Source organism: Mobula hypostoma, chromosome 15 (genome assembly GCF_963921235.1).
Source record: "Mobula hypostoma chromosome 15, sMobHyp1.1, whole genome shotgun sequence".
In the NCBI taxonomy this organism is placed as follows: Eukaryota; Metazoa; Chordata; class Chondrichthyes; order Myliobatiformes; family Myliobatidae; genus Mobula; species Mobula hypostoma.
In genome coordinates this window covers 64208485-64223228 of record NC_086111.1, presented here as the reverse complement: position 1 = coordinate 64223228, position 14744 = coordinate 64208485, and the positions used below count along the sequence as shown (strand labels likewise).

At 41.7% G+C, this 14744-nt stretch overlaps 1 protein-coding gene across 9 annotated transcripts in view; it reads left to right on the top strand.

The window, feature by feature from the left end:
* Positions 1 to 14744, top strand: part of atp2b2 (ATPase plasma membrane Ca2+ transporting 2) — a 927552-nt gene that overhangs the window by 112585 nt on the left and 800223 nt on the right. For 4 of the 9 annotated variants that reach the window (XM_063068192.1, XM_063068182.1, XM_063068193.1 and 1 more), the window contains exon 2: positions 13471 to 13550. The exons of the other annotated variants lie outside the window; for them this stretch is intronic. The gene's annotated coding sequence lies outside the window, so the exon portion shown is untranslated. The remainder of the gene's footprint in view (positions 1 to 13470; positions 13551 to 14744) is intronic. 9 annotated transcript variants of the gene reach the window in all.

The following is a 14744-nucleotide window of genomic DNA, read 5'->3' as shown; positions in this document are numbered from 1 at the left end:
GAGTAAAACAGTTGTCAACATAGCTGCTGGAAATACTGTAAACTGCCCTATCAACTTTTTTTGAGTCTTTAAGTATTTCCTTTGTCTTGGAAGAAATGAAATTGCAAAGCTTGAAAGGTCCCAGAAGAAATGGCATTTTCAAATTATTTGATATTTTCAGTATCAACTCAGATGAATCTTGGGTTTCAAACAGAGTCCAATCTAATCTGATATGCTCCATTATTCAGTTATATTGGACATAAATAGAAAATTACAATGCAGCTGCTCAGACATTGAGTGGTACGCATTAGCATCCCATCACAGTTGAGTCCAAGAAAAACGAATAGATTTGTCCAAAACAGTAAAGCTGTGGTGACAGTAACAGTGCGCGATGAAATTGCACAGTAGTTTTATGAATTGTATGGTAGTTTTAAATAGTGAAACATTTGTCAAAAAGGTTTAAGACAAGAAAGAACAATTTATCATAAATCTTATATAAATAAACTGAAGATTTATTATACAAGCACCAGGTTTTATAATTAAATATAAAACATGTTTTCAGTAGCACTGTGAAAAAAAATCTTTAATCCAAACCACCTTGAAGAAAAGCCGATTTGAAAATTAACAGTGAAAGAAAATAGCATTGTCGCGGGAAAATGTCCAACAACTCAATTCTGTATGAAGTTGATATTAAGATGTATTCCAATTTGCCATCCCAGGATATTGATCATTATTAAAGTAGGACACATATTTAAGGTAGGCATAATGAAAATCAGCACACACAAAGTGCCGGAAGAACTCAGCAGGTCAGGCAGCATCTATGGAAATGAATAAACAGTCCTGACAAAAGGTCTCGGCCTGAAACATCGACTGTTTATTCAGTTCCATAGATGCTGCCTGACCTGCTGAGTTCCTCCAACATTTTGTATGTGTTGCTTTGGATTTCTAGTGTCTGTAGAATTCGTCAAAATCTTATCTTTTGAGGTTTTTGAAAGGCTGCAATAAGTAGATTTACGAAGAGAACTTAGTAAATAGCTTACAGGGACTATAACTAATGTCCATAATATATAGGAGCAGAATTGGGCCACTTGGCCCATCAAGTCTGCTCCGCCATTCAATCCAGGCTGACCCTTTATTTCCCCCCTACTCAGCCCCGCTCCACAAATTCACCACTCTCTGGCTAAAGAAAATTCTCCACATCTGTTTTAATAGGTCACCCCTCTATCCTGAGGCTGTGCCCTTTTGTTCTAGACTCCCCCACTATAGGAAATATCCTTTCCACATCCACTCTGAAACCTTCCAAATGTTGAAAGGCCTAGACAGTTAGATCTCCCCTCATCCTTCTAAATTCCAGAGAGTACAGACCCAGAGCTATAAAACGTTCCTTGTATGATAGCCCTTTCATTCCCAGAATCATCCCTGTGAACCTTATCTGAATCCTCTTCAATTACAGCACATTTTTTTCTTAGATGAGGAGCCCAAAACTGTTCACAATATTCAAGGTGAGACGTCACCCAGAGCCTTATAAAGCCTCAGCATCACATCCCTGCTCTTGTATTCTAGACCTCTTGAAATGAATGCTAACATTACATTTGCCTTCCTCACCACTGACTCTACCTGCAAGTTAACCTTTAGGGTGTTCTGCACAAGGACTTTCAAGTCCCTTCGTATCTCAGATTTTTCTTTTTATTTTCTCCCCATTTAGAAAATAGTCTGCACATTTATTTCTACTACCAAAGTGCATGGCCATGGATTTTCCAGCATTGTATTTCATTTGCACTTTCTTGCCCATTCTCCTGATCTGTTTAAGTTCTTCTACAGCCTTTCTGTTTTGTCAACATTACCTGCCCCTCTACCAGTCTTCGTATCATCTGCAAACTTGGTAACAAAGCCATCTATTCCATCATCTAAATCATTGACGTACAGCATAAAAAGAAATGGTACCATCACTGACCCCTGTCGAACACCATTAGTCACTGGTAGCCAACCAGAAAAGGATCCTATTATTCCCACTAGCTGCCTCCTAGCAATCAGCTCTCAGCATGCCAGTAACTTTCCTGTAATACTATGGGTTCTTAATTTGGTAGCTTGCCTAAGGCCTCCTGAAAGTCCATATATACAACATTCACTGCATCCCCTTTATCTATCTTACATGTAATCTCCTCAAAAAATTCCAACGGATTAATCAGGCAGGATTTTCCCTTAAGGAAACCATGCTGACTTTGTACTATCTTGTCCTGTGTCACCAAGTACTCCATCACCTCATTCTTAACAATTGATGCCATCATCTTCCCAACCACTGTGGTCAGGCTAACTGGTCTATAATTTACATTCTGCTGCCTTCATCCTTTCTTAAAGAATGGGGTGACTTTTGCAATTTTCCGGACCTCTGGCACTATGCCAGAGTCCAAGGATTTTTGAAAGATCATTGCTAATGCCTCCACAATCTCTACCACTATCTCTTTCAGAACTCTCGGGTTCAGTTTATCTGGTCAGGATGATTTTTGTACCCTTAGATCTTTCAGCTTTTTGAGCACCTTCTCCCTTGCAATAGTAACTGCACTCACTTCTCTTCCCATGCAGCCTCTAACACCTAACACACTGCTAGTGTCTTCCACAGTGAATGAAGACTGATGCAAAGTAATAAATTAGTTCAACTGCCATCTCCTTTTGCCCTATTATTATTTTTCTGACCTCATTTGCCAGCGGTCCTATATCCACTCTCACCTCTCTTTTTATTTTTTACATACTTGAAAAAGCTTTTACTATCCACTTAGATATTGTTTGTTTGCTAGCTTTTTTCATATTTCATCTTTTCTCTCCTAATGATTCTTTTAGTTGCTCTCTGTAGGTTTTTAAAGGCTCCCCAATCATCCATCTTCCGGCTAATTTTTGCTTTATTGTATGTCCTCTCTTTTGCTTTTACATTAGGTTTAACTTCCATTGTCAGCCATGGTTGTACTATTTTGCCATTGGAATATTTCTTCATTTTTGGAATAGACCTATCCTGCACCTTCCTCATTTTTCCTAGAAACCCATGCCAATTCTGCTCTGCTGTCATCCCTGCCAGCATCTCCATCCAATTGTCATTGGTAGAGCATAGAACTGGGAGTTGAAACAGAATGGTGGAAGATGCAAGCTGTGAAATTCTGGGTATGTGGTGTAGATGGTAATTCTGAAGTTGAAGAGCAGGAGATTGGGGACCATTGGAGATGGGAATAATGAGACCAGTGGGACTTTGTGTAGTGTGAAATCTAGGCTGTGGTGTTCTGAAGAGTGACAGATGGTGCTGACTGAAACTGGGAGGCAAAACTAAAGGAATGTAGAGACAGATCTTAATCTGATAAAGCTAGGGGATGAAGGTTTGATCTGCAGGATGTGAAGGGGATAAGAATAAAAAATATTATAGAACTATGCGTTTCAGAAACAGTTACACTTGAAGTGAGAAATCCTTGGCACGAGCTGAATAAATTGTCCTTGACCTTGCTGATCCTGAGCTGAGAAGAGTTCATGGAGACAGTGATTGATGACCAGAAGACCATAAGATATAGGAGCAGAATTAGTCCATTTGGCCCATCAAGTCTGCTCCACTATTTAATCATGTCTGATCCATTTCCCTCTTAACCCTATTCTCCTGCCTTCTACCCATAACCTTTCATGCCCTGGTTAATCAAAAACCTATCAAACTCTGCCTTAAATACATCCAGGCACCTGGCCTCCACAACCTTTGTGGTAATGAATTCCACTGATTTACCAGTCTCTGGCTAAAGAAATTCCTCCTGATCTCTGTTATAAGTGGTCGTACCTCTATTTTGAAGCTGTGACCTCTGGTCCTAGACTCCCCACCGAAGGAAACATCTTCCCCCCCACCAGAGGAAAACCTCTTCTTCTTCATTCACCATTCCCATTTCTCTCTTTCACCTTATCTCCTTACCAGCCCATCATCTCCCTTGGTGTTCCTCTGTTGTCCCTTTCTTCTATGGCCTCTATCCTCTCCTGTCAGATTCCCCCTTCTCCAGCCCTTTATCTTTTTCACCAATCAACTTCCCAGCTCTTTACTTCACCTCTCCCCCTTTCCCGGTTTCACCTAGTACCTACTTCTTCCTCTTCTCCCCCTACCTTTCTACTCTGACTTCTCATTTCTTTTTTCCAGTCTTGATAAAGGGTCTCGGCCCAAAGCAACGACCGTTTACTCTATTCCATAAATGCTGCCTGGCCTGCTGAGTTCCTGCAGCATTTTGTGTGCATTACTGTGATTTCCAGCATCTGCAGATTTTTTTCTTGTAAAGGAAACAACCTCTCCACACCCACTCAATCTAGGCTCTTCAACATATGATAGGTTTCAATGAGATCTCCATCTTTCTTCTAAATTCCAGCAAGCACAGGCCCAGAGGCTTCAATTGCTCCTCATGTGATGACCTTTTTATTCCTGGAATGGTGAACTTTCTCTGAACATTCTCCAATGTCAGCAAAACCTTTCTTAAATAAAGGGCCCAAGACTACTCTATACTCCAGCTGAGGCCTCACCAGTGCTTTATACAGGCTCAGCATTATATCCTGGCTTTTAGTCTAGTCCTCTTGAAATGAATGCTGACATAGCATTCACCTTCCTCACCACTAATTCAACCTGCAAATTAACCTTTAGGGAATCCTACACGAGGACTCCCAAATCCCTATGCATGTCAGATTTTTCAATTCTCTCCCCGTTCAGAAAATAATCTATGCTGTTATTCCTTCTACCAAAGTGCATTACTATGCACTTTACTACACTATCCACCACCTCTTTGCCCATCCTCCTAGTCTATCCAAGTCCTTCTACAGCCTTCCTACTTCCTCAAAGCTACCTTCTCCTCCAACTGTTTTCATATTATCCACAAAGCCATCAATTTCATCCAAATTGTTGACATACAATATAAAAAGAAGTGTTCTGAAAACAGACTCCTGTGGAATACCACTAGTCTGAACAGTCAATTCAAAAATTTCCTTTATTCCATCCTTCTGCCTCCTGCCAATCAGCCAGTGCTGTTTTCCATGCTAGTATCTTTCCTGTAATATTCTGGTCTCTTATTTAGCAGCTTCATATGTGGCACCTTGTCAAAGGTCTTCTGAAAACCAAGAACATAACATCCACCAGTTCTCCTTTGTCTAACCTGCTTGTTATTTCTTCAAAGAATTCCAAAGGTTTGTCAGGCAAACTGTTCCCTCAAGGAAACCATTCTGACTTTTGCCTATTTTGTCATGTGCCTCCAAGTACTCTGAAACCACTTCCTTAACAGTCAACTGCAAGATATTCCCAACCACTGAGGTCAAGCTAACTGGCCTATAATTTCCTTCCTTCTGTCTCCCTCACTAAGTAGTAGTAAAGGGGAAATGTTGGCATGTGTGCTCCATATTTCCCAGTTATTAATTCCAGCAGGCTCTATGTTGCAACGGGAAGGATGGTCATAAATTAATCATTTCTTTCTTTGTTTATTCTTTCTTTGTGATGGTAGAGTGAGAAGATTTTCACCAGATTTTTATGGAATTGCTCACTCTTCCACACCATGGAATTAATTCACTTGCAATTGTGCTTTGTTCTCTTCATAAACATCATGAATCATCTGCCTTTTACAAAGTTTTTACCTGGTTTCTAATTTGTAGCAAAAGGTTGTATTTAGATCATGGTGACTACATTGGAAGACTACACTTGGAGCGATGGAGGATGAGAGATGACCTGATAGAGGTGTATAAGATGATGAGAGGCATTGATCATATGGATAGTCAGAGGCTTTTTCCCAGGGCTGAAGTGGTTGCCACAAGAGGACACAGTTTTAAGGTGCTGAGGAGTAGGTACAGAGGAGATGTCTGGGGTAAGTTTTTCACTCAGCGAGTGGTGGGTGTGTGGAATGGGCTGCCGGCAACGGTGGTGGAGGTGGATACGATCGGGTCTTTTAAGAGACTTTTGGATAGATACATGGAGCTTAGAAAAATAGAGGGCTATAGGTAAGCCTAGTAATTTCTAAGGTAAGGACATGTTCCGCACAACTTTGTGGGCCGAAGGGCCTATATTGTGCTGTAGCTTTTCTATGTTTCTAAGAATCACCTTTAGACGTCTTGTATAAAAGCAGAAATAACTGTGTAGTGAACAAGTTCAGATACGAACAGTGATTATTCATGAATAGGCGTTAAGTTGTGGAGTCGGGGCTAGAGTGAATTAGAGACTAGCTTTATTTGTCATATGTATATTGAAATATAGAATGAAATGTGTCATTTGTGTCAATGTAGTCCAAAAATTGTGCTGAGGTGACCCATAAGTGTCACCATGTATGCCCATAACTCACTGACATTAATTACCCACCATTGATACCTGTATCTTTAAGCATCAGTGTCACAAAAGTCTGAATTTATTCCCTTGACCTGTCCTGCTTTCTAGCTTACTGAAAGCATCCTTATGATCCCTCTAATTCAAAGGTTTTGTTTATTTTTATTATGAAGTACATTTATTATCAAAGGATGTCTGCAGTATATAACCCTGAGATTCATCATCACACAGACAACCGTGAAACAAAGAAAACCATGCAACCCGTTCAAACAGAAACATTAACCCTCCCCCCCCAACATCCAAGCAAACGGCAACATGAACATCAAGCCCCAGTGCCAAAAAACAAATTGCACAAATGACAAACAGAAAGAACGAGCGAAAGCACAGAATATTCAATGTCCATATTCAATTCAGCTCAGTGTTCATTATCTGCAGGCCATCCTAATTCAAAGTCAAATATGCCTAAAATAGCAATAGAAAAAGGAGCGACTGAAAACTATAGTCAGGTGATGCCCATGGTGAACTGTACTTCGATGTTGCCTCTGAGCAATATCCTAATGCTTACTTATTCCTTGGTCATAAATAAGTTAATTAATAGTTAGATGATACTTGCTAATAGCACTGTCTTGTGATGCAACACATATCAAAGTCGCTGGTGAACGCAGCAGGCCAGGCAGCATCTCTAGGAAGAGGTACACTCGACGTTTCGGGCCGAGACCCTTCGTCAGGACCTCGGCCCGAAACGTCAATTGTACCTCTTCCTAGAGATGCTGCCCGGCCTGCTGCGTTCACCAGCGACTTTGAAGGGTGTTGCTTGAATTTCCAGCATCTTCAGAGTTTCTCGTGTTTACTGTCTCGTGATGCCTCAGTTGTAGGATACTGAAGATATACCTATTGAAAATTATTTGTCAATCTGCATTTTGTTTGGTGAGATTGAAGTGCCTGTATTACGTGATGAAATGATTACTATAATGTCAATTTCTGATTAATCAGAATCTGTCCAACCAGGACTAAACTCCTCTAGTAAAGTTGGCATCTTTTGGCATCCAGGGAACACATATTTTAGCACAATAATACCTTTCAGAAAATTGGACTGGGCTGTTGTGGACACATTTCACTGTGACAGCTGCTGATTTTTGGCCATCGATGTTGCAAGGTTCATGTCAGCTGTCAGAGACAAATTTGGATTGTAACTTGCAGTTAACGATCTTTGCTTTCAATTCACACTTCAAAAAAAAACAAGACCTGCAGCAAGATGATATCAGTGTCTGAATTAAAGCATCTTTGCTGCCACACCGGTTTTGAATAGATAGTGCTGCAACTGCTTTTATGTGCTGTGCATTCATCCATCCTGGAAGCGTTGTGAGTATAAATGGTGGATTGATGACGATGTCAAAGCCAGAGTAGTTTTCAACATCTTGAAGAAAGTGTGGATATCCAGAGTCATATCAAGGAAAACCAAAATCGGAATCTTCAACTCAAATGCTAAAACAGTGCTCCTATATGACTCTGAAATGTGGAGAACAACGAAGAAGATGTGACAAAAACTGCAGGCTTTCATCATCCAGTGCCTGAGAAGGATCCTAAACATCAGATAGACTGGCAAAGTAACCAACCAGACACTGTGGGAAAACACCAACCAAGAATCCATTGAGAGACAAGTACGCAAGCTGAAACAGAGGTGGATTGGCTATACCTTGAGGAAGCCAACCCACAACATCCCCAGCCAGGCATGAAAATGGATTCCCCAAGGAAAGGGGGAAAAGCGAGTTATGGAGGTGAGATGTCGAGGCTGAAGTTAGACGATGGGGGCACTTCTGGTCCAACTTAGAGAAACTGGCTCAGAACAAAGGACGATGGAGATGGGAGGTCAAGAATGGTCTATGCTCCACTGGAAGCTGAAGGCCCCAAGACAACACAGGCATTGATCAGTGCATCACTGCGTTGTGTACCTCAATGCAAGATTTTGCCATCACTGGCTCCTTGATGCTCCTATACTTTATAATAACTTGAAGGCATTGGTATAGACCGTTGGGCAGCCATGCACACTGCCTTGTGTCTCCAGCATTCTCTTTATTTTTGTCTCCATGGCAGCTGTAATGCTTCTATTGTGGCTGCCCAGGTGGAAGCAAGCTGGGCTGTGACCCTCCTTCTCAATTATTATGTCATGATACGAGCAAACTCTGCAGAGGGCTGCCACCGGGGGAGAGTGCAGACAGCTTTTAAGGTGAAAGCCTCCTGAAATTATTTCCTCCTTGTATCTTATTAATTTCCTGCTAACTTTGTGGCTTAGTTGATGGGAACTACAAGCTACGTATGTTACGTCCCGTGTCATATGACGTGGGTGACCATGGTCTTTCCATGATTGTTCTTGGCAAATTTTTCAACCCCGAGGGGTTTTGCAATTGCCTCCTTCTGGGCAGTGTCTTTGTAATACGGGTGACACCAGCCATTATCAATACTCTTCAGAGACTGTCTGGCATCAGTGGTCGCATAACCAACACTTGTGATACGCACCGGCTGCTCATATGACTAACCAGCACCTGCTCCCATGGCTTCATGTGACCCTGATTCTGGGGCGGTGAGGGAAGGGATCTAAGCAGGTAAGCAGGTGCTACGGCTTGCCCAAGGGTGTCCTGCAGGCTAGCAGAGGAAAGGAGTGCCTCACACCTCCTTCGGTAGAGACGTATCTCCACCCCACCACCCAGCGCTCCATTCGCACAAGAAAATCCGTGAATTCCAATGTTGAAAGTGGAACCTGGTGGGACTCTGAAGAAGATTCACGAAGTGGCACTCATTCCAATGCAGTGCAAAGTTTCCAGTCATTTCTGCCGTTAACTCTGTTCTCAAAGATTGTTAAGGGGGATGTTAAACTACATGGAGCAAGTAAATGGTGACATGTACATACTCTGATAACAAATTTCCTTTGAACTTTGAAGTTTTATTTTAGTGTAAAAATATAATTGTCTATGGGTTTCTGGTAATTGGAGTAATACTAACCCTGGCGGCTGCCATGAGTGTAACATCTGAAATTCAGTGGAATGTAACTGTCTGTGCCTTAGGCTGCCTGTTGTACTGTTAGTGCCCTCTTACCAGTATTTGGGAAATCTAATCTGACAGAGTAAATTAGGGCAGGCGGAAGTTTGCTTATTAAGTAGAGCTTAGGCTTATTTTCTGCAGTGATGCAGCCTTCTAAATATTGTCCACAATGGGGCTTGATAGAACCTTCACCTCCCAGTGAAAGCTTGAGCAAGTTGTTGGTCTGTTGCTATTTCAGATGGCAGTAGCAGCTGTAGTTATTAAATACAACCAAATAACTTAGTTGGTTAATCGTATTTCAGAATGGGGCTTTTCCACTGTAACTTTGGAAAGTTGATCCTGTCATTAACTTATTCATTCTGTCATAATTTAATGAAACATTTTTTTCTTCCTTCCAATATTGAGGTTGCTAGATTCTTAATTGGTCAGGGCATGAAGGGATATGGGAGGAAGACATGAAATTGGGGCTGAGAGGGAAAATTCATGATGAAATAGTGAAACAGATTCAACAGGCCAAATGGCCTAATTCTGCTGCTCTCTCTTATGGTCTTGTATTTATTTGATTAACTATTTCCAAACATAAAATATCACTGATTGTGCTCTTCGTATCTTGTATGTAATTGTGAAACCTGTGGAAATGTCTGTGATTTTTTTTATAGACTAAGGTACTGTGCATTTGAGGAGGAGGGTCTGTGTTTGCTCAGGAATGTTTTCAAAGGAAGGTATTGGAGCAGTTTAAAGAGACATTTGATTTTTTTCCTTCTTACTTTAGAGGTCACCATGGAAATTTAAATGTGCAGTTTACTTTATGCCTGATTACAGTGATAGTAATAATGGCCTTCAGATTAATAATACAACAAAGTGTGGGATTGTGCATATGATTGAAAGAAAGCTACGTAAGTGTTTGCCCAAACATAAAGAAGGGAAAGGATTTGAAGTAGTGGAGAGTACAATACAGCCTTTGACAGTGCTAATTACATGGAAAGAGAAAATCCTATACAACATTTTACAGAGAGGTCTTTTAAAGTCTGATTTGCAATACAAAATTAGGGTTCTGGGATGGTCCTGTGACTTTACCAAAGGAGGTGTAAGGTGCACCTTCACTCCGGTAGCCTGCAGGTTACCCTTGGGCAAGATGTAGCACCTGCTTAGCCCCCCGATCAGTGTCACGTGAAGCCATGGGAGCAGGTGGAGGATGGTCGTATGAGCAGCTGGTGCATATTACAAGTCTTGGTTATGTGGCCACTGATGCCAGGCAGTCAGTCTCTGAAGAGTATTGATAATGGTTAACATCATCTGTTTTTTGTAAAGACACTGCCCAGAAAAAGACAATGGCAGACCACTTCTGTAGAAAAATTTGCCAAGAACAGTCAAAGACCAAGATCATCTATGTTATACAGCACAGCACGTAATGATGATTTGTAATAGAGAATGAATTCATACGTTATGGGCTGTGCCAGGTTTCAGATGCCCAAGACATGCCGCATGATAAGCACACCAAAAAGCTGGTGCAAAGCTTGTCATGACGGTGTCCCGACGACTCCACCAGGAGTTAAGGGCGCAAGAAGAAGAAGAAGAAGATACGCTCTTACGATATTGTTAAGATTCATTTTGAAGCTTAGTAGAGAATGTGTCCATGAATTCCAGACACTTTTACGCGTGTATTCAGTCACAGACGGAGGCCATTTGGCTCGTAAGATCTGTGGCAGTTTCCGTCTGTTCCATCTCTCCTCTGCAATTTTCTAAATAGCCCTCCAGCTTATTTTCTTTCACATGCTCGTCAACGTCACTTGGCTGCCTTGCTAGTTAGCTGCACTGAGGGGTAATTTCTAGCAGACTGTTATCCTACCAGTACATCTTTCGAATATGAATGGAAACCAGAGCATCAGGCAGATACGCACATTGGGTATATTTATGGCAGAGGCTGATAATTTCTTGATTATTCGGACCATGAAGTGGTACAGGGAGAAGGCAGGAGTTTGGGTCTGAGAGGAAATATGGATCAGACATGATGAAATGGCGGAGAAGACTCGATGGGCCCAAATGGCCCAATTCTGCTCCTATACCTTGTGGTCTTATTATGACAGAGTGAACATGAACACCTCATGTGCAGACAGATTACTGCATTATTATTTTATACCCCTACAAAAGCACGCTAGTAGATTTTGGAGCAGGGGTTCTCAACTATTTTTATGGCATGAAACCCTACATTAACCGAATGGTCAATGGACCCTAGTTTTGGAACCCCTGCATCTAGAGTAAATATGATTTTTGAACAAATGAGTAGTTCTGATGAATTTATGATTATACATTTTTATTGAGAAAATTGTACTATTGTTTGTGTTGTGCAGTGAACTTATTATTGTGCTTATGGAGTTTCATCCAAGTTGATGGATATTCTGAATGTATTTGAGTAACATTTGCATTTGGAAGTCACATTACAAGACCTCAAAATAGTTATTAAAACAAAAGAATGGTAATTTCCTAGTGAAATACAATATGCTTTAGGAGCACCCACCTAATGCAGGATTATAGTTCAATATCTGGACAACGTTAAGTTTGCAGGAGTTTCATGGATTTTTATTATTCACTGCAATTATTCTGAACATGCAGGAGCAAGGGTGGACCTTCTGGCCGTTTTGGCATGCTGTACTGTTGAACAAGATCCTGATTGAACTTCTCACCTTATTCCCATATTCTTTGATGCCTAAATGATATCAATTTCAGTTTTGAAGATAAAACTGTTCACTAGCACAGGCCTCTGGCATAAACAATCTAGAAGGTTCAAGGCCTCGAATTGAAGAAATTTCACCACCTCAGTCTAAAACGTAAAATGATTCTTTAAGGATGTATCAAAGCACATTCATTCTCAGCCATTGGTGTAGTGGCATCCTCACCAGATTTTGAGGGGAGTGGTCCCAGGTTTGAATCTGGCCAGCTCCTTGCACGCTTCCCATTCGTGCTGGGCTGGATGTTGAGCTAGCAACTCGGTCTCATAAAAAAAACAGACAAAAATGCTGAAGAAATGGCAAGGTTGACACCCAGTGTGCCACAAGGTGTGGAGAGGAACAACAACAAAGCACATTGATGAAGTTAGAGCCATGGAGGTGGTGTTTATGGACTTTAGTTTGTTTATTTATTATTTGCACTCTTCTATGACATGGGCGATCATGGTCTTTTCATAACCATGATTGTTCTTGGCAAATTTTTCTACAGACATAGTCTTCTTCTGGGCAGTGTCTTTACAAGATGGGTAACCCCAGCCATTATCAATACTCTTCAGAGATTGTCTGGATGATGTCAGTGGTAACATAACCAGCATGTGTGTTATATACCAGCTGCTCATATGACCATGCACCATCTGCTCCCATGGCTTCACGTGACCCCGGTCGGGGAGGGGGGACTAAGCAAGTGCTACATCTTGCCCAAGGGTGGCGTGCAGGCTAGTGGAGGGAAGGAGCATCTTACACCTCCTTTGTTAGAGGCCTATCTCCACCCTGCCATCCAAGGATTTTAGTAAGGTGTTTGATAAGGTCCCCCATGGTGGGCTTATTTTGGAAGTCAAGAGGAGTGGGATCCAGGGAAACTTGACTGTGTGGATGCAGAAGTGGCTTGCCCACAGAAGGCAAAAGGTGGTCAGTGTAGAGTGTTCTCCTGGAGATCAGTGATCTGGTGTTCCACCAGGATTTGTACTGGGGTCCCTGATCTTTGTGATATTTATAAATGGATCAGAAGGTGGAAGGGTGAGTTTGTAGGTCTGAATATAAAATGAAGGTTGGTGGAGTTGTGGAGCGTGTAGAAGGTTGTTGGGTTGCAGCGGGGCATTGACCGGATGGAGAGCTGTGCTGAGAAGTGGCAGGTGGAGTTGAGCCTGGAAAAGTGTGAAATGATTCATTTTGAAAGGTCAAATTTGAAGGCAGAGTACAAAGTCAATGGCAGGATTCTTGGAAGAGGAATATTGGGGTCCACATCCATATAACCCTCAAATTTGCTGCACAAATTAAGGGGGTTGTTAAGAAGGTGTATAGTGTGTTGGCCTTCATTAGTTGAACTATTAGGTTCAAGAGCCATGAAGTAATGTTGCAGCTCCTTAACACGCTGGTTAGACCTCTCTTGGAAATGACCTCTCATTTTTGGTTTCCTCATTATAGGAAGGACGTAGATGCTTTAGAGAGGGTGCAGAAGAGATGTTCCAGGATGGTGCCTGGACTAGACAGCTTGTCTCATGAAGGTAGGTTAAAAGAACTAGAGCTTTTTTCTTTGGAATGAAGGAGGTTGAGATGTGATATGATGGGGGTGCACAATATGGTAAGAGGCATAGATAGAGTGGCTTTTTTTCCCAGGGCAGAAATGGCAAATACAAGGGGGGAGGGCATAATTTTAAGATGATTGAAGGTATAGGAGAGGTGCCAGGGGTGAGTTCTTTACATAGAGACTGGTAGGTGCATGTTACACCCTGCTAGGGATGGTGGTAGAGGGGGATGCATTCGGGGCATTTAAGAAACTCTTAGATAGCCACATGGATGATAGATCTCTGCAGAACACCACTGATCACTGGTCTTCAAGCAGAATACTCTCCATCTACTACTACCCTCTGCCTTTTATGTAGCATGGAAAGGTTAGATTGATCATAGAGTAACTTAAAAGGTCAGCACAACATTGTGGGCCAAAGGGCCTGTACTGTGCGGTGATGTCCTATGTTCTTAATTCCACGTGAGTGATCCCCACTACTGGATTCTTCAGCTGAGGAACATAATCTCCAGTTCCTTATCACATTCTCCGAGAATTATATACGTTTCAGTGAAATTGCCTTTCATTCTGCTGAACAGAGATAAGTCCAATCCTACTCAATCCTTATTCATTGCACAACGCCTTTCAACCCAGAAATTAATTTGTTTCACCATCTGCAAGACTGAAACGAGGACTACATAGATAGACTGGCACTAAGACCGGCCCCCCCCCCTCCCCAGCCATAGTAATTTCATCATGGATTCCCTACTCTTAAACATCAGTCTTATTGTATTAAAGTGTTACCTGCTATATGCGGCATGGTAGCCTAGTGGTTAGTGCAACACTTTACAATACAGGCAACCCAGGTTCAATTCCCACCACTGCCTGTAAGGAGATTAATTGTTCTCCTCATGTGGATTTCCTCCGGGTGCTCCAGTTTCCTCCCAGTTGGTAAATTAATTGATCAATGTACAGTGTCCCGTGATTAGGGTAGGGTTAAATTGGGGGATTGCTGTGCGATGTGGCCGGAAGGAACTGCTCTGTGCTATATCTCAATAAATAAATAAACAAATCCCTGATTTCTTACTGAATTTGCATTAGCTTTCTGTGATTTATATAAAAGACACACAAGACCCCTTAAATACTACACAGCTCACTTTAAAAAAAAATGTCTTTTTCAGTTCGCCTGCTGCAT